The 22,701-nt window shown below is 42.8% G+C and overlaps 1 protein-coding gene across 5 annotated transcripts in view; it reads right to left on the bottom strand.

Annotated features, from left to right (window-relative positions):
* Window positions 1-22,701, bottom strand: part of LOC131130121 (flavin-containing monooxygenase 5-like) — a 100,412-nt gene that overhangs the window by 49,800 nt on the left and 27,911 nt on the right. For 3 of the 5 annotated variants that reach the window (XM_058074307.1, XM_058074306.1, XM_058074305.1), the window contains exon 3: window positions 16,517-16,740. The exons of the other annotated variants lie outside the window; for them this stretch is intronic. The gene's annotated coding sequence lies outside the window, so the exon portion shown is untranslated. The remainder of the gene's footprint in view (window positions 1-16,516; window positions 16,741-22,701) is intronic. 5 annotated transcript variants of the gene reach the window in all.

The following is a 22,701-nucleotide window of genomic DNA, read 5'->3' as shown; positions in this document are numbered from 1 at the left end:
CATGCTATCCTATGTAAACAAGATTATTTGACATTGCTCGGTTCAAAACTGACACGAAGACAATGATGAAGAATGGATGACATTTTTTTTATCCCTAAAAAAAATGAAATTTTCATAATCCTAATAAGTATCCACCTAGCACAGTGACGTGAGGGTCACAAAAGGCTCAACCTTCCCCCTTTTAACAACTTTCAACAGCTTTTCGATGCACTGCCCCTGATTTGGGTTATTTTTTGCGGGTTTGGTGTCACAAGCGTCGCAATATCCAAAACCATGTATACTGTACAATAAATGTTAGATTTTTTAAAAGTAAAATTCAGCAGTATTTTCTCATATCATCCTCATTAGTACTGTTTACTTATTCCACAGTAATAAGTAATATATGCAATTTTCACCTCATTTCCTTCAAAAAATATTTTCATAAATTCCTTTAAAATGCCCTTTGGACATTTAAGGATGTGTATTAATATTCCAAAGATGACATGAGTGATTTAAAATTAAAAAAAAAAACATTTACTTGGTTTTACATAAATAAATGTGCACACTCAACATACATTTGATCATTATCATTACTATGTTACGCAAAAATACTTGCCATCGGCTTTAATTTAGTCTTAGGTGGATTATTATTATTATTTGTTCTTAGAACGCAAGCGTGAAGCGTTTCTTGTGGGTCAAACCAAGACATTTGTGCCACCATTCGGGATCATGTTCATGTTAGTCCTAAAATGTGGTCAAAGTAATCCATCCATGTGATGTACTCAAGTCCAGCTCGGTGTCTTTGGGCCTCAAAAATGGGCGTAATTTGTTTTGTTTTAATAAAGCGTCTGTTTTTCTTGGGTCAGATTGTCAAGGAGCAAATTGCTTTCTAATCACTTCACACATGGAAAGTCCAGACGATGGCGGGCGGGCAGAACGCGGCACACATGGATGATACACGCTCACACGTCGCTGAGTATTAGCACACGTCTGTTTTCATTGCAAAGCAAAACATGTCACTTCATTTGGCCCGGTTTAGAGCCCAGGCTCAGTGACGGACAGCAGCCGTGTGGAATCAAGTCTTAACCACAGCAAAGAGGGAAAGACCTTACAATAACAACTTTACTTCAAGTTTACATCGTTAAGTAAATACGCTAGTGGTGTACGAGTACAGCGGACACTCAGGACATATCTTAAAAAGCTAGGAAATATGCACCCCAAACCTGAACAGTATGATGTATATAAAATGTTTTTTTTGCATTGATGTTTGAGAACTTTAAAGTCCTTTTTTGTAAGAGTATTCAGAGCTGGAATAGTCATGATCGTGTATGATTCGCTGCTTGTTCAAATGTCTCATATTATTCATTCATGTATTCATTCATTTTCTATACCACTTATCCTCATTAGGGTCAAAGTCGTGCTGGAGCCTATCCTAGCTGTCTTCAAGTGACATTTCTTTTCTTAAAAAGCCATTTTTGCTTAACGAGGTAAGTTTAAATGAAGAATACTACCAGCACAGAACGTGCCATGGTGTTTTCCTACCAATCAAAGTAAAGAGTACTTGGTGGAAGGGGTGGAGGATTTAGAAGGGGAGGCTTACAGGCCAGCTGGGTACATTTCCAAAACAGGAAAGGTCAGTGTTGTGGCTTTAGAGAGGGGAGCTTTCCAGACACTAAGAGCCTCCATTCTGGGAGCTCTGCCCTGCTGGTCTACCTGTTGACTGGATGCAATTTACTGCCAGCCTCTAACGTTACACAGCGGATTGTAAATCATGCTAAATTATAAATAGGCTCAAATTATGCCACTGGGAATTTATTTTCCAACTTTTATACGATGCAGTCCATCCAGGCTCATACGGTTTATACCAGAAATGTTCCCGAACTAACAAAGGCAACTTATGGTAGCCATCTTTCAGCAGCCTGTTGTTGTTGTTTCTTGCAGATTCTAGCCGTTTGGGTGTACCAAAAAAAAAAAACCCCAATTATAAAAAAATCATCATCTAAAGATCCAAAACAAATGAACGGTTTGGAGCAATTTATAACAGCAAAAGAGACAAACTTACTGCCAGAGTAGTAAAACAAGTCAAAAGCCACATAAATAAACGCCATTAAAACTCAATTAATGTTGGGTATTTCTCTCTAGCAGAGCCACCCGTCGTTAAAGTTGTCATTTGGAATATTCCATTCCAAAGCCCTTAGAGTGAGAAACATGCTTCAACCACTGAGGTTTTTCTAAATGAATTTAGCACTTATACTAAGTGGTCTTGCAGAACCTAAACGATAGGAGATGAAGTAAAGGCCTTCACGTCCCAGGTTGGATATTTAATTGCACTGCTTTTTACATTGCTTTGATGTCAGCTATAGGAGTACTTGGTTGATAGCTAGTACATTGTACGTACGCTGCTTTCCCACATGAAAAATATTGTATTATTTCTAAAGGGATGGCAAAATCCCTTTGTCAACATTCTGAACTCCTTTCCCCATGCCATGTACTTAAATCTATGAACAGCGTCTCTGCTGGTTGCTGCCAAGCAGTGCACTCCATTTTGATTAATCGACAATCAATTCCAGACAGGATTTGAACAAAAAAATCAATCAATTGATTGATTATTATGCTTATGGATTAGTTGCTAAAAAAGGTTGCTGTATGATTATAGCTTTATTTTCGACAATCCACGACAAACAAGCCTCAGTAGTAATGTGTGTTTCACTCAAATAAAACAGCAGAGGAAGTTGTAACAGTCTCTGGCCTTTCTCCCCAGAAGCAGGCCTTCTGGGGAGGCTTTTTTTTTTTTTTTGGGGGGGGGGGGGGGGGGTGCTTTGGCAGAGGGTGGTTGGGGGGGGGCAGAGGAATAAAACACGCTTCAGCTCCACACCTGCAGCACACAAAAGCTCTCTGTACGTCAAACAGTCAAAAGTCAAGAGAGGTTCGAGTGCCACCAGGAAACATGGCGCAAGTGCATCAACAGAAATGGCATTTTCACTCAAATACAACAGATACCACTCGAAAATGTTCAAACATATAAACTACTTATTACTGGAAATATACAGCACTCAACTCCACAGCGAATCAAAACAAATGAACATTTTCTTGTTCTGTAACTGAAGATTTGTATTCAAATTATTATTTTTTTAATCAAAAAGGTCAATTAAAAATATGAATGTTGCTTTTTTAAACAAATGGCTTTGTGTTTATCATCATAGCAAAGGTGAATAAAGTGCTTGCACCTCACTTACGTTGTGGTTCGCTCCACCTGACCTAACGGTGTTTTCCTTTGTGCCGTTTGAACTAATATTGACACTGCAGCTGCTGAAACATACCACACGCCTAATAGATATCATTTTCCAACATAATTATCTCCAATAATAACCTCAAAAACAAATATAGAGTATTATTATTATTATTACTATTAGAAATAATACCCATGTGTTTGTTGTTGCCCCAGAATAGGATCCTCCCTGGAAACAGCCGAGTAAGGAATAATAGTGCTTTTACGGAAATATATCTGACGAGTGTTTGCCACTTGTTGCTAGGCGGACTTCACTCATAACTGATGCGTCGGCCCCCCAAAAAAGGACATGCACAGCCCCTCAGGCTTTTTCAATAACAGACTTGAGTGTCCTTTCCCTTGCTGACACTAATAAAATATCCACCGTTGGTGATGGGAATGAAGAGCAGCAGTGGGAGTAGGATGGAGGTTGGGCTGGAGGAAAGGAGGCTGCGTGATGCGGTGGGAGACGATGCAGCATCAGCAGATAAAATGTGCAGGGAAGGAGAGGGGGTGATGGTGCTGATGATGTGATGCTGTTCCAGTAAGGCCCTCGGCATCGCCTGATGACTCACCTGACGTAAGACTACATCACCTATAGCATGAGATCATCAGGTGACTAACATCACCACACCACTGTGCACCAATAGGAGGGCAGGACACTGGCTGATGGACTAAAACAAAGATATTGCACACGGGAGTACACAGGAATAATAACCGACCATGCTGGTGAGAACTCATGGAATTAATTGTAGAAATGAATTGCAACCAGCAGCGGTGCCTTCAGATAGAAACAGGAGTTCAGGAAATTGTACAAATATTATATGAATAATTGAATGTATTTTTCTTGGATATGCCACATATGATGTCACAGGTTGCTGGGCAGAATCACAGATCTCGTTAGATAATTTGAAAGACAAAACAAGGGGCTCACGACACTGTACCCTTTGTTTGACCGTGTTGACGGTTCTCCCGTCCTTTCTCTGCTGTATGCGGCAGTGGAGCCATCACATGACCATAAATGACCATTTGGATTTTGCCCTGCACATTCTGCCTAGCGACAACTGGCCCTGCAAACATGACATCGAAACAATTTCTGTATTCAAGCTAGCAAAAGCATCAAAGCCTTTCCGAGTATAGGCTAAGTCATTTATTAAAGATGGCTTTTATTCTCTCCATTATGTTAACAATTCATGAGGATGGCAAGTTTGAAGTTGGCATATGATACTAAACACACACTCACTTGTCATCAGGCTGATGCTAAATCGCTACATCAGTGTTGTTAGCAGCAGGTCAGACATGTGAGAGAATCTTAACGGGATTGTACTTCACCACAAACTGCATTTGAAAGCAATACGCTGAATTATTCATTTGCCTTTTCTGGCCTTGTGCTGATCTGGAAGATCTGGAAAGCCAAGTACTTAAGTTGCGGCCCAAACGACACTTTAGAGCTGTGGGACGCGGGTCGGGTTACATAGGAGAGGCACTTCAATTATGTTCGAGGGATGGGGGGAGGGGGCGCGGCGAAAGGAGGGGAAGACGGTATCAAAATGAAAGTGCAGAGCAGATAAACTCAGCTATTTTATTTGACCGTGATGGCCAATCACAGTGGTATTGACCTTGTTACTCACAGGCTGCTGGTTTATTATTGATGCTGAGAACACGAGTGGATGCTCAGAAAGCAACACTGCCCAGTTACAGCAAGACACCAGGGGCATTTACCCACAACCAGAGCCTGTACTTTTCTCCTCATTTGGGGGGGGTGAAATCAGCGTATGCCCCTAAAAAGCACAGAGGGGGGAGGCAAGGTCCCGTTTCTGGTGCTACTGCCCCCCCATTTTGGCCCACAAAAGCCACAGCACAAGCCATCCGAAACTAAAGCAAACACCAGATTCTCATCGGGGACGTGTAAACGGCTGTGGGAACACGGAAACTATTTCACTACCTCGCCGTGCCAAAGCGCATTTTTTATCGCCCTCTGCCAAGTCTGACCGCAAAGAAGAGAAAAGTCCAGCGGGTTTTTGTTATGGCACACTCACAAACCTGTTTCACCTTAGAGCGTTACCTTTCACACAGCCACGCTCCACGCCTGGTTTCCAAAAACATCGTTCTCCTTGCGCTTTTTTGTCCCGTGCGTTCTAATGTGGTTCTGTTCTGTTGCTAACCAAAACAGCAGGCCCTACTGAGGCGCATGCATGGCAATATGGTATCTATAGAGGAAAAGCAAAATGATTATACTAGTAGAAATAGGTTTTTATTTTATAGTTCATCAGTTAATTGACTGCTCAGTGCAAATTGCTCGACTAATACGTCTCTGACAGCATCCATCAAAGCTGAGCATGATCATTAAGCTCGTTAAAGGAGATGTTGTCCAGATGTCCTAATGAAGAGTCCCATTTCATGTAAATGATTTAGTAAGATAACGTGTGCTGAAATGATGCTTTACTCAAACACTTGTGGGAAAAACGCTTTCTGGGAATAGCCGTGTGAGGCAGCAGGGTGCTTTTCCAGTCAGTCATGTGACCTTCGGGAGATCCCTCGGCAGCACCGGTCACATGACTGCCGGCTTGTTCTCCCTCTCTCTCGTTCGTGCACCTTGCTTCCTCTCCTCTCGCCTCCTTCGCTTGTGTCGCCGGTTTCCCGTCAGCGAATCTAACACGACCCATTTGCCCGGCAGCTCGTCGTATCTGAGCAGCGTCTTTTCTCCTGATTGAATTATTCAGTCGCAACACAAACACTCAGATAAGACGCTCGGGAGGGCGACTGGAGCTCCCCAGGAATCTCCATGCTCATCCTCGGCTCAGACGGCGCGAGCAAATAACGAGCGGTCACAGCGGGTCGGCTGCAAATATAGACGGCGGCCTGATACAGAAACCTGTCCGGGTCTGTTCTAGGGATCGGGTGTCCCCCATGCCGCCATGATGACACAGCAAGTGCGGCTTCGAAAGTAGCTTCTAAAGTAAACATAATAATACACTTTAACAACATTTAGCTAAACAAATGGATTTACACAAAACTTGAGAGATGGGGATGAATATAACAACATTGATTTTGTTGCATTTTTTTTTTGGAGCAAATGAGAGTTTAATCAAGATACCCCTACTGTCACAGTCACACATGGGTTGAAGTACGGGTGAAAAGTCTTTAATTTAATCACAGGCGGGTGCAGCTAGGTACTCACAATAGTGGCAAAAAGGCTAAAATAGATAACGTAGCATGATGCATCAAACTTCAAAGCAGACATGCAGACAAAATATTAACAATGAACCAGCAAACAAATGGTCGCCAGCCAATCACAGGGCACATATAGACAAACAACCATTCACACTCACATTCATACCTATGGACAATTTGGAGTCGCCAATTAACCTAGCATGTTTTTGGAACGTGGGAGGAAACCGGAGTACCCGGAGAAAACCCACGCATGCACGGGGAGAACATGCAAACTCCACACAGAGATGGCCGAGGGTGAAGGGTGGAATTGAACCCTGGTCTCCTAGCTGTGAGGTCTGCACGCTAACCACTCGACTGCCGTGCCGCCACCTTTACACTCATATTACCAAATCTAATTAGATATAATGAGAGACACTCTGCTATTTCAGACAGAGTGTGTCTTCGGGATGTGTAGACAGGAAGTGATGTCGGAGGTTCAGAGTTGAGTTTTAGCTGATATGGCCCCAACGCTAGCCCATGTTATTTGTTATTATGCCTGTTGGAAGATAAATGATAATAAAAGGGCTGCACAGTGGATGAGTGGTTAGAATGTTGACCACACAGGCAGGAGATCGAGAAGACCTGGGTTTGAATCTCCGCTTGGCCATCTCTGTGTGGAGTTTGCATGTTCTCCCCGGGTTTCCTCCCACATTCCAAAAACATGCTAGGTTAATTGGTGACTCCAAAATGGAATGCGTATCTTGTGTAACATCAAACGTGCTTAATCTCTTTCTTCACGGTTAGGAATGTTGAGATGTTACTGAAGGCATCGCCCGTACGTGTTTGATGATGATGACCAGAGTTTGACCCTGGAATTGATTCATTCTGTATTCCATTACTTGAGCTGAGAAAACTGGGAATTGATTGTGTTCAACATTATTAGTGGCTCTACTGTAATTCCAACCTATTTGCTGGCTTCTAATGTACAAGTTATGAACAAAAGTATTGGGACATCTGGCACACAGGATGTAAAAATGAAATATAATAAGGTCACTCTGGCAACTTTAAACGTTTCTACAATACTTTGGTAGGAAGTTTGGTCTTTTTGTGAGGTTAGACGTCACTGATAGTGAGCCCCCCCCCCCCCCCCCCCCCCCCCCCAAACTTAATCCATGCATGCTTCCCTTGGGTGTGTCTCAGTTCTGTCAAGGTTCTCAAACATGACCGCCATTGATGTCGAGCTTCTTCCACACACACACATTGACCTCTTTGAGGTCAGAGGTCAGGCGGCTACCTCTGCTCCTCGGTGTGCAGAAACATAACAGCTGAGAGGAGGATGGGGGTGCGTGTGTGTTATTTTACATGCTGAACAAATAAAGCTGCAAATGTGCTGTGGACAGGTTGTTTATTTACACAAAGGGTGGCTGGGCGGCTACAATGTGCCGCAGTAGTGTGTGTGTGTCTGTGTGTGTCTGTGTGTATGTGTGTGATATTAAGACCAAATCAACACAACATAAGTGACGATCTAACAGAAGGAAGGGAGTCTTTTCTCGCTCTCTTCTGCACCCGCTGTCAATCAAGCAGCAGGAAACAGACAAGCTATTCTGTTCCACGGCACAAGCGGTTCAAGCGTGGCCCGGGAGAGCACTGTGTGTCACACGCTACACACACGCTACACACACGCTACACACACACGCTACACACACAAGCTTCCCTCTGTCACACACAAATATCTCCCAGCACCCAGTCGTGTCTCCCACTCTCGTCCAACAAACTCGGCGTTCACGTCTGGCAGGCACCACACTCACACCAACACATAAGCCAGCTTGAGTTGCCCCCACGGCCCCCCTCCCACCGGACCGTGAATCCCCTTCACTCGCTCCAGCATCAGCCTGGCGTAGATAGATCAGGCCACAATGAGCTCTAATACAAGTGCTTCATCAGAATGTACAAGTGGTGATAATGAGCAAGTTTCACATGAACAATATATGACCTTATATAATACAGTCTAAACTAGTCTTGGTGTATTTAACTATTAACCCTTGTATTATGTTACGGGTCAATTTGACCCGTTTCAGCTTTTGAGTTGACCAAAGTACTGGTTATCCTTTCTTTTTCTTCATGAAATTTTGTGACTTTTCCTCATCTAGGGTCATGAACTGGTGTGTAAAATTTGGACACTCTGAGGTGTCGTGGTATGTCTGTGCTGAGTTTGTATACAAAGATGATGTTGCGGGTCATTTTGACCCGGACACTTTTATGTGGGTATATAGCTGTTCAGATCCAGAAAAAAACATGTCTCTTTGATGTAGTTTATTTTGACTGCCCAATTATTTGTATTTTGATTGCCTTTGAAGAGCCATTCAGACCCAGGTGTGTGTAGAGGAGGAACTTTCTCTCCCTTGTCCTTGTCACTGTTCTCATGTCATCTCTTTGAGATGCACACCAAAAATGAGCTCCAGAAGGTTTACAGCTGAAGAAACTTTATCAAAGATATTGAACTGTGATAGTGATGCAGAGGAAGAAATTTCAGAGACAGAGGATCTTCCAGAGACTGAGGACAATGTTATTGATGATCCAGATTGTACAAAATCTAGCTATGCATGGAATATGCAAGTATACGCAGGAAAGCTACCTGGAAGAGCATCTGAGAAGAATCAGAAGATGCATGTGGTGCTGGAGATGAGTGAAGGGCTGCAAGGTCATAACATCACATGTGACAACTTCTTTACATCCTACCACCTCGAAGATGAACTTCTAAAGAGAAAGCTGACTATGTTGGGAACAGTCAGAAGAAATAAGCCAGAACTTCCCAGTGAAATTCTGAAGATGCAGGGCAGACCTCTGCATTCCTCAATATTTGCTTTCCCTGAGAAAGCAACAGTTGTTTCATACTGCCCAAAGAGAAACAAGAATGTTCTTGTCATGAGCACGATGCACACAGATGCATCTCTGAGCACAAGAGAAGACATGAAGCCACAAATGATCCTGGACTACAACTCCACCAAAGGAGGAGTTGACAATCTGGACAAAGTCACAGCAACATACAGTTGCCAGTGCAAGACTGCTTGTTGGCCCTTGGTGATTTTCTACAACATTGTGGACGTGTCTGCTTACAATGCCTATGTCCTGTGGACTGAAATCAACCAGCAGTGGAATGCCGGCAAATTGTACCCACGTCGACTTTTGCTGGAAGAACTCGGCAAAGCACTCGTCACTCCCAAGATCCAGAGGTGAGCCAGGCCACCTCAATCCCCAGCAGCTGTAGCTGTCGTTGAAAAGGTCAGGATCAAGTGGATACAGGTGTAAAGAAACGGAAAAGATGCCAGGTCTGTCCCTTCCGAGAGGACAGTAAAACAGTACCTTTTGTGTGAAATGCAAGAATTACATCTGCAGTATAGTTACATTCTGTCCATCATGTGGAGAACACTGAAACTGTTGAACATTGAAAATCTGAGAAAATGGGGCAAGTTAAATGGAAAAAAGTGTTTGTGAAGAGGGAAAAACTTCTACTAAAAACTTCAACTAAATAGTTCTTAAACATAGTGTTGGTATTAAAAATGTATTGTATGTCTCTTTTCTAAATGCTTATATGATCTAAAATAACGTTGTTATTGGTTCACCTGATTTTTTGACTGTTTTGAGTGGATTTACACAGTATGGGTCAAAATGACCCGCAACATAATCAATGTAATTTTTTTTCAACATAATACAAGGGTTAAAAAAACAACTAAGGGCATATAGCACCTTTAAATGTTTGATTTACCGTCTCTTGGTTAGCACAGGTACTAGCATCACGTCTGGTCACAATTGGTCATTTGGAATCAGAAATAGCTCATATGGAAAGGAAAAGCCTCTAGATGATGCTTATTATAGCGAAAGGAATTCTTCCATCATTCATCGAGTTGTACAGTCTAATTTAACGGAAAGGTCAGATTGTACTTGGGTAAAAGTCTTGTCGCATACCAAAATAATGTATGGTAGAAATGATATTTTCCTTTAAAAAGAATTATTTCGCACTGTCATCCTTGTTTTTTCCTTACGACGCTCCAATTCACACTTGTCATGAAATGTGCATGAGCTGAGGTCATTCTTGTTATATTTGTGGAGCAGCATCGTCTCACTTTTAGACGTCACGTCATCTCCACAAGCGAATGCAAAGTTACAAATAAACGTGTGCACGCGGAGCCACGTGAGAGAAAAATAATGGTGGCTGACTAAACAACATTTAAGGTAAATGATTTAGGATTAGAAACAAGTCTCTGAAAAGAGTACTGTTTACTTTTGGGAACTCTACCCATTACAATTCTCAAGGCATCTTTGCCAGAAATGACGGTAGTATCGTTCCACATGCAGAACACAACTCTATCTAACTTGGAATGTTAGCCAGTGCTGTATGGGTGAGATTACTGAGGTCAAAGGTCAGTTACGTGTTTATAATCAGTGCTCTCTACCTGTCAACTTTAAGGCCAATGAAAAATACAGCGTGTTCATGTTTCTTTTCAGCAGTCGAGCAGTCGCTAATCATCACGCTTTAAACCTTTGGGATTGTTAGATATCCAGACATGGATACGACACATTCTTAAGAATATGCAACCAAAGGGATCGGGGTTCAAAGGTCAGATGGGGGAGACGCTAAGGTCAAAGATCAAAAGTGCACCTTTCTTTTCAGTTTAAATTTTAATTCATGGGCATTTATGTTCAATATTGTGTCAGAAATACGCAGTGCACTTGAACACCTCATCAGCAGGAAGAAACCGAGTTGCTCATCATTGTGTATGCATCCCATGAACAAATACAGCGGCCACACACACATAATAAAGATGATTCAAGGATTTCTGCCTATAGCAGTGCTTCTCAGATAGTGGGGCGGACCCCCCAGAGGGTGGTCTGTCAGGGGCGAGGGGTGCGAGAGGCTTTAATTTCAATGCAGACCTACCAACATGTACAAATGTATAGTACTCAACATGCAATTTGACTCTTGATTATGCTTGTATGCTCTCCATTTTGTTCAGTCTGTACAGTACAGATAAATGAATAAACATGTCATACATAGTATATCAGTTTCTCCAGTATTTCAAACCGGGGGGGGGGGGGGGTGGGGCATGACAGAAAAGTAGTGACCCAACACGAAAATAACCATTTTCCATTCTTCGCATAGACTGATTCACCAACGCATGGATGCTTTGTTTGGGCACCCGACTAATTTGTTCAGCACACTTTTTGACCATACGATAACTGAGACATATTTGTGGCAATAATTTTTGTTTAAAATTGAATCCTACAAAAACCAGGCCGTACAAAAATCAAGGTTCTGTAATTCATTATTCAAGAAATACTGTATATCATTCGATTTAATACTGCAGTGGGATGAGCTGTTTTAAGACACGCATCACGTTTTTATAGTTTTACATGCATAAAACAATACTAAATGCATGAATGACGAATGAAAGGCATAAATGAACATTTAAGGCTACTTTTGATCCTCACTAGGGTCGCAGGTATGCTGGAGCCCACACCACCTGGAGAAAAGCAGCACGCACCGGGAGACGCACCTACATGCAAACACACATACAGAGATGCCCAAGCAGAGAATCAAACAGAAAATGGAATTAACCAGCTGGTTAGTAGCGAGCTAGTGTGGTGTGGCGAGGTGTCACTACTAAAAGTTCTCCTGCTATTCTTGTGTGGAAGTGGTAAGATTTTGGCTTCTTACTTTGTACTTCTTTCCCACACAGTTTGAAACTAATAATGAAAATATTATTTTTATTAATATTGAATCCTACTTTTAAGAAATTCACTTATCATGCAGACATTTAACCATAACGTCTGATCATAATATATGATCAAAATAACCCCCATTCCTTTAATTTTTATGTAGAAAGTGCCAACAAGTGCGTGACATTGTTAGGGTCAAAGGTCATGTTTTGGGTTTTGGTCTGTGTTGTACTGGTGTTCCCTCCTTCTTACTTGGCTAGTGAATTGATGGACACGTTGCCAAAACATCAGTTTGAATGAAGAACCAAGCGGCCAAGAAAGAACCAAGAGTTTCCCTCTTATCTAACAGTCCACCGGGGGAAAACCACAACACTGCTGACCCGTCCAAGCCAAGCCTCCAACACTCCAGCCATAATGAGACTTTTCCTTGCAGACGTTCCGACGTCCAGCGTCACTCCCCCAGTCAAAGCACCACTGCAGAGAAACGGAATTTTCTCTGACAGGATCAAAACAAGTCGAGAGTTGTAACGGCTTGGAGTTTCCGACATAGACAATGTTGCCAGATTCCAGCGCCTTGAGGGACTCCGGCACACCACAATGAACGCTCTGTCTGAGGAATAACGAGTGCACGGGTGCACACACCCTTCCACCCTCACTAACCCCCCACACTTACACAACTGTGTGTATTAACCTGGGCTTGGGAAAAGTGTACAATATTCCAGTGGCTCTGCTTTGGAATCTTTGCCATTCCTGTGTGTCAAACGTGATCGCATGCATGTCTCTGCATATCCTGCTGAGGTGGAAATGTGTCTTCTAAAGCTGCTTTTTGTTTCGCTCGGGTGGGGGGGTGAGGGGTCCGGGGTCAAGCATCCCATTTAGCAATTGGCTTCTTGCTGCAGACACTCAGTAAGAGAGACAGTAATCTCTAATCTACACCGTTTCTGAACGTGTGTCATGTTAAAGTGTTTTGCAAGCGGCCATCTTTGTGAGGGACAGTGGAGCCCATTTCAGTTGGTTCCGCTTATGTTGACAAAGTCCCAGTAAATCGAGTTCTGACATGGGCCGCTTTTGTCCCATACTGTAATATTTGAGTGCCAAAGGGGTCATTTCTCCAAACAATGGGTCCGTTTATGAGACATATTCCACTCTTGTTAGCTTCCTCGCTATCACTAAGCAGCGTTAACAGCGCTTAGTGACAACAGCGACTACTGACTTGTATCTAACCACTGTCTAGTTACACAACATTAAAGCAAGCACAAAGACTGACTTCCTGTTTAGTGCAAATTAAGGTTCAAAACTAAAAAAAAAATGGCAGTACCTCCCTGGAGTCTAGTGTCAGTTTATGTTGACAACTTCTTATTCTGACTTCAGGTCCCAAACAGTCACATTCTGTGTAGCATGGTAGCATTTTTCTATGATGCGAGGACGTCTACCTGGAACAACATCGGAATTTCAAGTGGGTGGCAGCTGTCAGGTCCAGTTTGCAACGGCTCTCCAGAAGATGTGATTCCAGTTACTACCACACCACAAGTGGTTCTCTTCTGAACCACATTTTTTTTAACTAAACCACACACTGAGTGTTCTTTTTGTGTCGTCACCAAATCTCCTACAGTGGAAACACTCTGTGGAACATACCTGAGAGTGTACAATTCGGGATTCAAATAGACTTTTCCAGGGGATTTCAACACACATTTTCTTCCGGCAATACAGTGGTTTGAAAAAGTGCTTGCTCCCTTCCTGATATTTGTTTGCATGTTTGTCACATTTAAATGTTTCAGATTGTCAAACTAATTTAAATATTAGTCAGTGACAGATTAAGTCAGACTAAGTCAGATTTCGCTGATGAAGAACATAGGGGCTCCAGCAAACCACAGTGAGAGCCATTATCCACAAATAGTGCAAACATGGAACAGTGGTGAACCTTACCAGGAGTGGTCGGCCAACCAAAATTACCCCAAGAGCGCAGCAACGTCTCGTCTAAGAGGTCACAAAAGACCCCACAAAAACAAGAACTGCAGGCCTCACTTGCCTCAGTTAAGATCAATGTTCATGACTACGAAGGAAAGACACTTTCTCAAATTTGCCAGAAAACATATTCAAGACCTTTGGGATAATACTGTGGTGTGATGAGACATACGTTTAACTTCCTGGAAGGTGTGTGTACCATTACATCTGGCGTAAAAGTAACGCTGCATTTCAGAAAAAGAACATCATACCAACAGTAAAATATGGTGGTGGTAGTATGATGGTCCTGGGCTGTTTTGCTGCTTCAGGACCACTTTAAGACTTGCTGTGAAAAATGGAACCATGAATTTACCGTCCACCGTCTACCAAAAACTCCTGAAGGATAATCTGTCTGTGACCTCAAGCTGAAACCAACCTGGGTTCCTCAGCAGGACAATGATCCAAAACACACCAGCAAGTCCACCTCTGAATGGCTGAAGAAAAGACTTTGGAGTGGCCTAGTCAAAGTCCTGACCTGAATCCTGAGATGCCGTGGCATGACCTTAAAAAGGTGCGTCATGTTGGAAAAGCCTCCAATGTGGCTGAATTACAACAATTCTGCAAAGATGAGTGGGCCAAAACTCCTCCACAGCGCTGAGACTCATTGTAAGTTATTGCAAATGTTTCATTGCAGTTGTTGCTGCTAAAAGGGTGTCCCAACCAGCAATTAGGTTTCGGGGGCAATCACTGTAGTTATGTCATATTTATTTCAAAAATACTTTGTGTTCAGTTGTGTTGTCATTGACTAATATTTCATTTTTTGGATGATCTGAAACATTTAACTGGGCTTGAAAATGCTTCATTCAGGCTAAGAATATGGAACATTTGCTTGAGTACCACAAAAAGCGTCCATTTATGAATAAACTGCACTAGCGTGGGGGAGCCATGGAGGACTGTAATATGGGACCTTTAAGATAATCCAAGGTATTACACATCAGACTTCTCACAGAGATTGTGTACCAGTGCTAACTGCTGGATGAAACGGTTCTTACATTTAGTTACAGCAGATGAAATATTAACCACTAAAGTACACCTACACACACGTCCATGCTGTGCTTTCTGTAAATACCACAATCCAGGACCCTCCTTTTTGCCTTTTAACTTGAGTTGTGATACAGTGTGTGGGATTAGGTGACATTCCCCAAAACCTTTCAAACTGGGCTGCCTATGAATCATTTGCAAACTGGGTGCAGCTGTACAAGCTCAAGTTATCACCACGTACGACTGGCATGATTTAGTTGTACCAAAACAAACGTCTGCGATAACTGCAGATTGCAAATGTACAGGTATGTGACACATAAAGGTTAGGTACATTTGCAGAGTGAAGGAGAAGAAGATGAAGGGAATGCTTTCATCTTCCTAGTCAACACTCGGTGTCTTATCTCGGAGGCTCGGCCCAGCTATTGAGAGTAAACCACAGGGTCTGCACAAGAGCTCAAATGGAGGCCACAGTCCTTATTCTTCCTGTTAAACATTAGTCCCAGGAATCCCACATTGGCTTCATGCATGTGTGTTTGAGGCTTGTAGGACCTGGCAACAAGGTTAGCATTGAGTTTAGAGGGTCACTGTAACAAGTTATATATATATATACGTATATATATGGACTTCATCTACTACCATAATACCTCTATGATGGTCTTAACCAAAACTGGGGTATTATTTATTACCTTTGTAGAGTTTCACCCTTTGGATACAGTTATCGTATTGGATCTTATTAGATGTGCAGGTGTCCCTAATAAAGTGGCCAGTACTCATGTGTATGCAACGCAGGCTCATTGATCAGACCATGCGTGTGTTCTTGACCCTGAACGCCACATGGCTCGAAAAGAGAACCATGAAGACCAAAAACAGAATTCTTTTTGATGGACAGGTAAACATTAACTGCCTTCCCTCTCTATCTAACACACACACACACACACACACACACACACACACACAATGCAGGAAGACAGCCTCGGAAAGGATAAGTAGTCAGGAAAGCAATTCAATCAGTAAGAGATTTCCTCTGTTCAACTCACCTGCATGTACAAGCAAGCCTGAACTCCTCAACTCTCTCTCGTCACACACACACACACACGCACACACACACACACACACACAAGCACACGCACACACACACACACGCACACACACACAAGCACGTGCACACACACACAAATAATGAGAGGAAAGGAGCTCATCATAGGATTTTACAGCTAATTTTCAACAATTTGCTGCGTTGTGAACAAACTAACCACGTCAGCGAGGTTGTGTGTCAAGTGTAGAGCATGTTGTCTTACTCAGAACATTGTTTTGCAGACGAGTGTGTCAGTATGTGTGACTGAAACAAGCGGCCTGTTTCAGCAGAGTGTTTTATTTGGTCCGTATCCCAGCAACGGAGCTGTTTCTGCTTACCTCTCTCTCTCTCTCGCTCTCTCTCTCTCTCTCTCTCTCTCTCTCTCTCTATCCGCCCTCTAGCCCAAAATGCTCCAGGCTGCTTTTCCACGTTTGTGTGTGTCGCACATCTGCTTCGCATTGGGCGGGATCAGTGGCCTGCTCTGTTACGGCGAGGCAGCGTGCGATGGTGGCGGAGGAGGCCTGTTACAGCAGAGTGGGTGTGATGGGTGAAGATGGAGAAACTGGGGGAGGTCGGAGAGAAAGAAAGAGAAATAACAGTGACAAATTAGACACACCTGGGCTACATGCAAAAGACATGTTTGATATAAAAATGAAAAAGGGGGGCTGTAAAAGTCCCCCCCTGCAGAGGCAGTATGGTTTATGTTGGCTGTAATAGAGCAAGGATGGATCACGGTGGTATGAAGCTGCCAAGGGGGGGGGGGGGGGGGGGGTGAGAAAAGGGAAGCAAGGAGGAGGGTCAGCGGGTTTGTTTGGCTCTGACCCTTCACCACCTCCTCATCTACCTTTTTTTTTAATTCTTCCTCTATATCATCTCAGTCCCGCCCGTGGGTGTTCCCCTGGTCTCTCACGGCGGTGCCAGCTAATTACGGGATTTCACTTTGGGAATATTTATTGCAGGCTGACAAGTGGCGGAGAGGTGAGAGCGTACTTGAGAAATGGCCACAGTCACTTCCCCTGCTGCAGTGAAACATTCGCCAAGGGCACTGAACACTATTTTTTTATGGATTTGGACAGACATTTTGTGTGTTTGTGGCTTTTGTCCACACACAAACGGTGGTTATCATCAACAAAAACACGTAGTTAATTTCATCCTTTTATGTACATTTCAACAATCATTTTTATGACAGTATATGTCCTCAAGGGACAAAACTATACAAAGTAAATACACTTTAGAGTAGTCAATGTAAAGCTTGTACAGCGGTATGTATATACTATCCACTGAAATGGAGTCAACACACTCCATTGTTACTATCTAAATACAGTAGACAACACGAGAGAGTGACAAGATAATATCGTCTTGCATGGCGGTGGTAGCGTCATGATCTGGGGCTGCATGAGTAGTGTCAGCAGTGGGGAGCTGCGGTTTATTAAACATGAATTCCAACGTTCTGAAGGAGAGCATGTTCCCCTGCCCAACATGATGCCCAAGGCTCCCAAACACACCACCAAGATGACAAGTGCCATCCTGAGGAGGCTGAAAGTGAAGGTGATGTAATGGACAAGTATGTCTCCTCCAGACCTGAATCTGACCACCTTTCTGAGCACCTGTGGGACATCCTCAAGAGGACTTTGGAGAGCTGAAGGTGCTGCCAATTGAGTGTTCTACAAAAGATATTACACACAAGCTGTGAGGCGTTCACGTACGTACATCATTGATACAGTAAGTATGTTGTAGCGATACGGTGTGTTCAGCTGCTGACAAACGTCATTGGACTGACATCAAATCCAGTTTCAAAACAATGTTTCCTATAGGAACCTCTTCCTCGGGTCGGAGCAATTGCAATTTCCTGTTCAGCGGTTATCCTCACACATTTCTTCTATGAAGTTTCCTATTTTTTTCTGGACACTCTGAAACACTCTTAGACACACACACACACACACACACACGCACACACACACACACGCACAGTGGAGCATGCACAAAGGTCTACATTGTCAGCCATATTTGCAACCACACAGCCCATCTGTTTTATTTGCCACAAACCACCTAATAACATGCTAGCAAGCCCTTGACAAAACCAAAACTCTGCACAGACAGCAAAAAAAACACATAAGAACTGAATGTCTCCCCGTTAAAAGAACATTTGGAAGAATTTCCTGTCCCACTTCTCCTCTGTCTACTTTCACTATGTGCTCCTGACCAATCAAACAACTCACCGACCCAGTCTTCATATGATAGTCCACAAAAAAACACATACAATGGAAGCTCTGAGCTCCAACACAGTCCAATGATTGATAAAAATTGTTTGTACAATACGAAACAATAGTAATAATAATAACACTAATAATTGACAGTTGACATAATTGACAGTCTTTTACAAGTGCAAAAACAATTGTTAATATTAAGGTTGGAAACTTAATTATTAAAAGCAAAAGTTACTTTAAATCCTTATTTTGGAATAAATGTGGCAAAAAAAGAAGCCAAAGAAAGTAAAACTCAAAAACACTCGTCAAAGATGTTCTATATGACAGTAGGAGTCTCTTGCAAACGCACCAGGCACCGAGCTTCCAGATGACAGGAGGGAGCTGATGTTGGTCAAAGATGCTCTGTATGACAAAAACTGCTGTATTGGTGCAAAGACCTACTGCAAAAACACGAGTCAGAAAACTTCTATATCATGGGTGTCCAAACGTTTTCTATCGAGGACGGCATACTAACATTTTTTACATTTTGATGTATTTTTTTTATTATTAAAAAAAAAAGACAGATTGGTTAGCATGTAGTCCACACAGTCAGGAGGTCGGGAAGATCCGGGCATCTCTGTGTGGAGTTTGCATGTTCTCACCAAGCATGTGTGGGTTTTCTCCGGGTACCCCGGCTTCCTCCCACATTCCAAGAACATGCTAGGTTAATTGGCCACTAACAACTGGCGACTAACAATTGGCGACTGTGAGTGTGAATGGTTGTTTGTCTATATATGCCCTGTAATTGGCTGGCGACCAGTCCAGCCCTGCCACTCGCCCAAAGACAGCTGGGATAGGCTCCAGCACCCCCGCGACCCTCGTGAGGAAAAAGCGGTAGAAAATGAATGAATGAATGGAAAAACGTGAGTCAAAGATCCTCTATATGACAGGAGTAATCTGATTTTTAGGACCTACTGAAAAAAAACTTGAGTCAAAGATCCTCTATATGACAGGAGTAATCTGCTGATTTTAAGAACTGACTGCAAAAGTGTGTGTCAAATGTCCTCGATATGGCAGCACTATGCTATTCTTCAAGCAGCCACTACAAATACATGAGTCTGCTTTTAAGGACCCACTGAAAGAAAAAGAAAACACTAGTCAGAGATCCTCTATATAAGGAGGCGCAAAAACCTACTGCAAAACATGAGCAAAGATCTTCTATCTGCCAAAACAGTTGTGCTGTTTTTAAGGACCTATACCAAAAATAGGGGCGAGTCGACTGTTTTTAAGGATGTACCGTATAAATATTAGTAGCCAAAGTTTCTTTTTCAGGTTTGAGATGGGCCAAATAGCATCTGACAGCCACTAATGTGTTTTCATATGGACGAAATGATCTCCAAACATGTGTGAACATTCATTTTTTAATATTCTTTCTAACTCAAGGTGGGAAACGTTAAAAAAAAAAAATTAATCATTTGCATGTGAGCCAAACACACATGGATCTGGTTAATTTCCATGTGGTGGGGGGGTGCTTTGGAGTTCTAGTTCAAGACAAAAATCTGGTCCTTGTCCTTTCTTGACCTACGTGCACACACATACGCACACACACACACACACACACGCACACAAACGCACACACACACACACACACACGCACACACACGCACACACAAACACACACACACCTACACACACGCACACAAACGCACACACACACACACAGTAATATCAGAGCCAGTTGGTGTTTTTGCAGCACTTAGCGACCTCAGTATTCCCTTACCACAACAACATCCAATCACCTGCCAGCTCCTGACCTCTGACCTCGGTCATAGAGTAAGTAGATGGGGACGGGTATATATTACATACCAGAGTGTGTGCGGGGTGGGGGGGGTTGTCCAGGACTGGTGATTTTGAAGCGTTCTCCTAGCTAGGCTTCAGACATGACAGCCGAGGGACAAAAAGAGGATGGTTGTTGTCATCAATACGCAACATTTGTGTATTAAAGCTATTCATTTACAAATACTGCCTCTGTCTTATCAGTACACACATTGTGGAGTACAGAAACTTCAACACTGTGTGCTCCGTTCACCATCCTATTTGCCACTAGTTAATAATGTGTGTGTGTGTGTGTGTGTGTGTGTCCTCATTTGATCTGATCAGAAAAGTCTTCCCTCTCTTTCCTTTAGTTGTTTCAAGACAATAATGCTAAATGGAACTCAGATGAATTATGGGAAAACGCTCGTCTCACTGGCAATTACCGTGAAATTGGTCTTTTTATTTCATTAGCCATGCACCCAAGAGTATATACACACACACACACACACACACACACACACACATAGTGAGTAAGGCATGCACTTGCTGTGTTTTCCATGGATGGTAAAGAACCATTACATTAGTCGCTGAGTGCATTAAACTGCATCAGATAATAGCTATTGTGTACGATAGTCATGACTCAGCACTTTGAGAAGATCGCTGCAGCTTCTCACAACCACTAAGTGAAGTAAATGAATGAAGTGACTCCCATTGTGTGTGTGTGTGTGTGTGTGTGTGTGTGTGTGTGTGTGTGTGTGTGTGTGATGACTAGCCATGCAGTGTGGACCTTAAACACATACAGTGGTGTGAACATGTGTTTTCCCCCTTCATGATTTCTTCTTATGATTCGTCTTCATGATTTTTTTCTTAGGCTCGTTTTATTGACTTGTGGTCTCCTATAGAGCAGCTACACACAATAACACACAGAAAGCTTTTTAGATTTTCCAGAATCTGCACCTATTCACGTTTTTTTTTTAATGGTTTGTTTTAATTTATTCAACCCACAGCCCGCCTCCGGACACGCCCACTTTGTTGTGATTGGTTACACACCCAAAGTGCTTCCTAACTATGAACCACCAAGGAAGTCCGCCCCTCTGTGGCATCACAGACCAGGACGCCCAGACGCCCTTGACCGTCACCCAAAACACAATGCACCAGACCCTTATGCCAAATTTATGTTCCCACCCTCATCTACGTACGTATATGGTCATGAGCATTGGGTCGTGACCGAAAGTACGAGATCGAAGATACAAGCGGCTGAAATTAGTTTCCTCCGTAGGATAGCTGGACTCACCCTCAGAGATGAGGAGCTCAGTCATGCGGGAGGACGTTTTCTCATAATATATTTTTCATGACACTGCAAAATATTCTTTTTTCCTGTCTGATTTCAACGTTATTCTAGTACCTAAGACTCTCTTTTATTCTATTCTCTAAGTAAAGTCTTGATTCTGCGCAGTATCATTAATGTATGATACATACTGAGTGATTTGACTGTCAGACAGCAGCTGTTGGTCTGAGCGTGGCTCCATGAGTCCACAGTCTCCACAGTCTCCACAGTCCAGCATGTCAGAGGCCTTAACGGGGCCTAACGAGATGTAAGCAAAGGATTACAAAGCTGGCCAGCCCAGAGACAAGTCTGTCTGCCTCCATGCCACATAAATGTCATCACCAGGATGAGGACTGATGGACGGACAAGAGCTTGCAGGGACTGAAATGGGCCAGACACAGAAGTAAACGTAAAGATGAAGACAAAAACATGATTGAAGAGAACAAGAATGCATACTGTAACACCTGACTGAGTGACGAGTGTGTTGCAATACGCTTCCTGTTGAACACTCAAAGACACGTCTTGTTGTTGCAAACGTTTTGTGCAACCCTTTCTTTGGAGATGACACAACACACACACAAAATAGCACGCGTACACAAAAGAACAGCAGGTGTGGACATTTGTTTATATGCACGCTGGTATGCATGCTTGTCACTCTGCATGTTCTGTTTCCCTGCCAAGCCAGAACAAGTCAGGTGAGCTGAAGGAAGAATTTACTGATGGTTTTGTTATTATTAAAGGGGACCTATTGTGCTCATTTTTTACACACAGAAAACATGATTCATGTTCACACTTATATGATGTACAAATATTTATTTGATGCTTGAGATATTCTGTAACCAGAAAGTGTTTGTTGGATGTAAGTCAACGATGTGAATATTTTTTTTGTTTTGGGGTAGCTAGAGACCTACTACCTCATGGCTTGTCTTTGATGTGCTAAGTAGGACTTCCTATAAGCAATCAGAATAAAACAAACAATAAATGACGTGTCATGCCAATGTACCCCAGAGTTTCAGGATGCTCGCTGATGTCGTGGAAGTTGGGTGCAAATAAAGGACGGGATGTATGGCAAAGCAAGCTTATTCATGTGCCCAGTCCATCTCTGTTCGCAAAAGTCAAGGAACCTTGTCAACCCATAGAACTTCTAGCCTTCAAAATAAAAAAAAGCTTTAGTCTACATCCTGTTTACTTGTCT

Source organism: Doryrhamphus excisus, chromosome 5, assembly GCF_030265055.1.
Source record: "Doryrhamphus excisus isolate RoL2022-K1 chromosome 5, RoL_Dexc_1.0, whole genome shotgun sequence".
Taxonomy (NCBI): domain Eukaryota; kingdom Metazoa; phylum Chordata; class Actinopteri; order Syngnathiformes; family Syngnathidae; genus Doryrhamphus; species Doryrhamphus excisus.
This window is presented reverse-complemented; position numbering and strand designations above follow the sequence as displayed.